Source organism: Carlito syrichta, unplaced genomic scaffold (assembly GCF_000164805.1).
Source record: "Carlito syrichta isolate Samal-C Ts95f unplaced genomic scaffold, Tarsius_syrichta-2.0.1 Scaffold314365, whole genome shotgun sequence".
NCBI classification, from domain to species: Eukaryota; Metazoa; Chordata; class Mammalia; order Primates; family Tarsiidae; genus Carlito; species Carlito syrichta.
In genome coordinates this window covers 135,310-141,309 of record NW_007258461.1, presented here as the reverse complement: position 1 = coordinate 141,309, position 6,000 = coordinate 135,310, and positions in this window count along the sequence as shown.

Here is a 6,000-nt window from a genome sequence, read left to right as displayed (position 1 = left end):
GTATGTGTGTGACAGAAGTGTTTCAAATGCTGATGCCCATGGGCGCACCTTGGAGACGAGCATGTCCGCCCGCCGGCCTGCCCAGGAAGAGCTGCCGGGAGTGTGCCTGCCCTGTGCCCGCAGGAGCGTCCAGCCCCGCGCTCAGGCAGGCCCAGGCCCGACTTTGCTCCGCAGCGAGGTCACTGTGCACACACACATCCCCTCCCGGCTCCCCTCGAAGGACCATCAACCCTGTCTTTCCTTAAAAATCATGATGAGGGGAAGAATCTCGGGGGGGAAAGCAAAAAAGAATCCATGTGCGGAACAGAAACTGGTTTTGTTCTGACTTGGACAATGGTCAACCATCAGCTATTTGGTCTGTGGGCTCGGAATGGGCTCCGGGGCTTCCCTCTTTGGGTGGTTTCTGGCTGATCTGGACAGGGGTCATCTGTTGGGCTCTCCTCTCTCGTCTCCATCTCCGTCTCCCTCCCTCCGAATGCTTGTGTGTGGAAAGGTGTCTAGAAGCATTTGTCTCTGGAACAATTACTTTAAACATGGTTACAATACAGACTTCAGTTCAAACACAGAAGAGATTTACTTAGCAAAGTTCCTTTCACCCACCAAAAATTACACAAATATAAGCCTCAACACCACAGTTAAGAGGACCAGTAGAGAGAACCTCATGTTTGGAACACAAAAGGAGAAATAAAAACCAAACCAAACCCAAACAGAAAAACCCCAGAAAGACAAGGAGAGGGCGAAGAGGGCAGGGGAGGAGAGCAAACACAGCACACGTTACAGTGTCCAGATACACGGAGCCCGCGAAGGGCTCGGCACACATTGAGTAACAGTCCTGGTGATATTTGGTCATATATTCATCGACTACTGACTCTGGAGCGGCTGTCATTGATTGAAGCAGTGACAAATCAAACGGAAAGGAGGCCGTGGGAGCAAGGGAAGGAGCAGGCTTCACGTTCTGCAAGCCTTTTGCACGCCACTGTCCAGCTCCCCAAACACTGAACCGGGTGGCCCCGCTCCATCGGGGCGGGGCTATCTCGGGCGACGATTTCACAGCAGTCAGAGACACGCACGTGGACGCACGCGGACACCCACCTGTTAGCGGCCAACATCAGCGGCAACGGCCTCCTCACCTCCTCTGCCCCCGCCCCAAGCAGGCTGGGAAGAACATCGCGACCCACTGCTAATACTGAACGCACCTGGAGCAGGCCCCAGGCTGTGGGCCGAGGCTGCCTCAGCCCTGGTCCTCCGAGGGGCCTGAGGGCAGCCCAGCCGCTCAGGGGCCTGTGACCCTTTCTCTTTTGGATTCAGGCCTCGGAAGCAATGATGCGGGGAGGGAAGCTTTTGGCCCTGGTGATTATAATGCTCTCTGCTTTGGAAGAACGAGTTTCTGGATTTTTTGGTGTTTTTAGTTACTTAAAAAACGATCACAAAGAACCGTTACAGCTAAACTCCCGCAGATATTGCTCATTAAGAATTACAAAAGCAAATGCGATTACTCGTAGGATGGGGAGAAGGGACATTTCTGGAGTCTTCACTACTTCCTGGAGGGGACCCACTGGACTGAGGCATGTAATTCTGGGGTCCCTGGCGTTCTACCTGGTGCAGCTCACAGGCTGCGAGACCGGACTGGCCTCCCAGCTCCCCTCCAGGCCCAGGCTTGGCCAAGTGGGAAGGGCGAGACCAGCTTCCAGCCCTACTGGCGGACAGGCTGGCTCTCCACACGGGCTCGCCCTGATCAGGTCACTGGAGGGGGGTGGGGGATGTCAGGCCATCCCAATGGACTCCAGCTCCCCCTCCCAGAGGTGGAGAAGGACCAGGCTATGCCCACTGAGTTCCGGGCTTCAGCGGGTCAAGGGCATGCTCTTGCACCCCCCGCTGAAGTGAACTGCCCTGCACCCCCAATCTCAGGACCTCTTTCACAAGCACAGGAGAAACAGAGTGCAAAACCTGGGTGCTGCCTGGAGCTTCCTTCAGCACAGGGAAGCCCTTGAGAGAAGTGAGGAAAGACCACGGATCTGCTTGGACAGAAGAAGTGACCAGCAGACAGATTTGTCAGTTTTTTTTCTTTTTTTTTTTTTCTTTTTTTATTTTCCCTTGTCCTATGCTATGGTTATCAGAAATATTGTAATTAAGCAACAGGTATAATTTTAACAGGTCGTTTTTTGTGTGGAGCCACAAGCAAAATGAGTTTATAATTGTGCAATATACAGATATATATATAAAAATTCAACTGCTTTGTGTGTCTAGTCGGTGCGTTAAGCAAAATTAGGGACAGAAAAACTAAAAGCAAAACTAAAAGCAAAACCAAAGCCCAGGGAAGGGGGACAAAGCAGGCCTATGCGTATAGTCTCTACATTACTGGATATAATCAGGGTCACCAGGAAGAACAGCTTTGCCACTTGACACACGAACACTGCGGGGAGAGGGACTAGCGGTGGGCAGGAGCCAACCCTCTTGGCCTTTTCACCTCACTCGCTCTTGCTGCTGAGCAGGACCTGAGAAGAGGGAAGACAGAAAGGGGCGCCTGGGGAGCGAAGCCGCCACCGCCAGTCCCCGAGGGCTCTTGAATTCCAAGGCGGGATTCCTTCCCGGGAGGGTCTGGGCTCTGCCTGTGGCCTGTGCGAAGTCGGAGCGAGCGGGGGTTCGTCCTCCCTCCCGCACCGCCCTCACACCTGCCCTCCCTCTGCCTCCTGCAGGGTGACAGCGCAGGCGGGGTGCCTTGGGGAGACAGCAAGGGGCTCTGGGCTGAGGGGCGAGTCGAGGAGCGCCAGGGTGCCCGCTGCACACCGCCTCACCAGGCCCAAGGCCCACGGCGAGCAGAGCAGAAGGAACACGCAGGGCAGCAGCTCCACGGGCAAGCCTGCTCCCCAGACCCCCGGGATTCCTGACAAACGGGGCCTGGGCAGGCTCTGTCAAGGCGAGGAGACTGCGAGGAGCAGGGCGGGGCAGGCTCTCCAGGCCGCTGGTGACCGCCCTGCCTTCTACACCATCAGCAGGCTCTTGCAGCTCTGGGCCAGGCTAACCCCCAGACTGCCCCCAAAGGCCTGGGCCAGGAGCCGTGTCCTTGGGGACTGCTACTCAAGCACTGGACGGTCCCCGCCTCAGACACAGGAGGCTTCAGGCTAGGTTTCCCTCTGCCTGTGTGCTCACCAACCATCTCAGGCCAAGTGCTAAGTGTTTTTAGATCAGCATTTTTATAAAAGCTTGCTCTTACTCATTCAGAAACATCGAAATGCAATTTTCTGCCAAATGTTTTCTAGGTTTTCCTTCTAAATTGTTGCAAACTGGTTGCAGTGTTCAGTTTTTCCCCTTTAATATGTAATTTTAGACCCTGGGGGAGGCAGTATCCTAGCGATGTATAACAATTAGACTATGCCTTTTCTAAAGATTGATACAGCATCTAAAAGAGATAGACACCCAAATGGAGTCACCAGCTCCCTTCCGAGCAGAGTGACTTCACTGATGCGGAGAGCAGAGGAGGAGCAGGAAGACATTGTGGGGGCTGAGGGCTCTGTCCCAGGCGTGGGTGGGGTGCTGCTGCACCCCTCACCCCAGCAGGCGCTCCATGGCAGGAACTTGGGGGACTTGCTATGTGATCCTCCACAGGGGCTCTAGAAAAACCTTGCTCCCCGAAGTCTAGGCCGTCGGTCCTAGAATCTGGTGTAGGTGTGAACTCGAATCAGGAATCAATTTTGGGGCAACGACACAGGCTAAACATTGATACGCAAAGGTCTTCTCAAAGAACCTGTGATTGCCCCCAGCCCGGGTGGCCCAGAGCACCTGGCTGGCATGCTCTGGAAGGGAGCTGTGGTCAAAAGCGAGTATGGGGTCCTGGCTGCCAGGCTCCACTCAGGCTAACCGGAATCCAGCTGGTTCCCCCTGGTGGACTCAGCGCACAGACTCCTGCTTGCCCCTGGGCTCCAGCAGCTGGTTGCAAGGTATTTACAATTCAGAGGTCCTGTCAGCTAAGGAAACCCGTCTCCGCCAAACTCAGCAGTTTGTTTCTGGTTACTGCTCTCCTTCACAGCCACCATCACCACCATCACAGCAGTGACGAGCTAGGCAGAGGAGAAGGCAACAATGTGGGGCTGCTCCCATTCCCATGTGCACTGGCTGTGACCTCTGGCCTGGAATGGTGTCACTGAACAGACTGCCGCCAGCACCTGCATCGGTCTCGGGAGAAGCAGCTTTCACCATCCAGTGAGCTGAGAGGCCGGGGCCCTCGGCTAGCTGGCACTGATGGACTGGGAGATGTGGTATTTCCAGGTGTCCCCTGTGCCTTCAGATATGGAAATCCAGCACCAGCGGGAGGAAGCAGTACTAGAGTCTGGCTGTGGCCAAGCACCCCAGCTGACGGCACTGTCAAGGTCAGCAATTCCACGGGTCATGACAAGCCCACCACCAGGCAGGGCAGGGCTGGCCAGGCGTACCTGCGGGGCTGGGGGACATACAGTATTCTGTCAGGAGAGGAGGTAGTAGCTAACAACTAGAACAAGGGTAGGGACACTGTGGATGTGACCTCAACGACCTAGCCCCATGGGCATCAGAAAGCTGTCAGTCAATTCTGTATGCTTCACTAATTCACTGAAAGATGCCCCCCAACCTTCATAGTGTTCAGTATAGACGAAATCAAGGTCAAACCCCCAAACTGGGCTGGACGCAGCTGGTGAGAATCCTGTGGCTTAAGGCTTTCCCTCCCACCTCCTGACAAGCTGACTCCGAGGCAGGGGCATCATGGGAGCCATGGGGCCCCTGTCTGCCAAGGCTATTCACTGCCCGGGCTGCCTGCCTCCAGGCGACCGACTTGTGATGCCTTTGTCTGGGGAAGGAGAGGGATGCGGGGGAGGGGAAACAGAGACACTCCTAAGGAGCCTCAGGCCCCACCTGCAGCTTGGGAATGGGCTCCAAGGAAAAGCAGCTGGGCTGCGGGGGAGCTGCAGGGGGGCCGGCCAAAAAACGACGCTTGAAATGCTGCGTTCCCAGCCACAAATGCCCCATCAGCCTCTGAATGAACTGTCATGGGTGACAGGGGCCCAATCGGCCCTGCACCCCTCTTACCAGGACCAGATGACACCCAGTTGATGGGGAAGCAGCCCCCGACACTGAGTCCAGGAGTCACATTTCGCTGGACTAAGTATACCACATAAAAACCCGACTGACCAAACTGACATCTTCTCAGTGACAACCTGGTCAGATGCTGCACTTGCATGGATAGGTGTCCTTTGGAGTGCGAGGCCACTGTGGGGTCAGGAGCCTCTTGTCCTGGACTGGAGGAAGGAGCATTCCAAAGGACTCGCCCCTCCTCTGAACACCCTTCCCTTCCTGGGGAGGAGTCAGAGTGAAGTCGGGAAGGTCAACTGCAGGGTGGGTGGAAGGGACAGGGACCAGGCTGATGGGAGTCTGGTTACAGGACTTGCTTTTACAGCATAAGGAGATGGATACACATATGCTAGAAAGTCCAACTATGAGACTCTACGAGCAGAACGGGGCAAACTCCCTCGCTTCTAACCATTCCAGAAGAGACAAACACGTTTTTTTCTTAAGCTACTGATTGGAACTGTCAACTATGGTTCCTGATCACTAAAGACTGGCAAGGAAGTGCTAGACAGTTTCTATGATGTTTCACTCCTTCATGATGATACCGTAGTAAGGAAGCCAGGGGACAATAACTGAAATACACAAGACAACACGCACTTGACAGTTCATGGCAGCAGCTTACATGGGACATGCCTGTGGGTGTTTCTGGAAGCATAAGACTGCTGTCTCATTTGCTACTTTGATAAGGTACTTCTTAGTCGGACAGATTTAGATATAAGAGACATCTCTGTAAACACAGAAAAGGATATACCAATATGATGAAGATATGCAGCTAGATAAGGACTTCCTGAACGGAGGTTAGAAAGACGGGATCCCAAATGAAAACTGACCCGTTAAAAACCCACAGCAAGCCCAAGTCTCTAAACCCCCACACCACACGCAGGGAGCAGACACTGAAGCGTG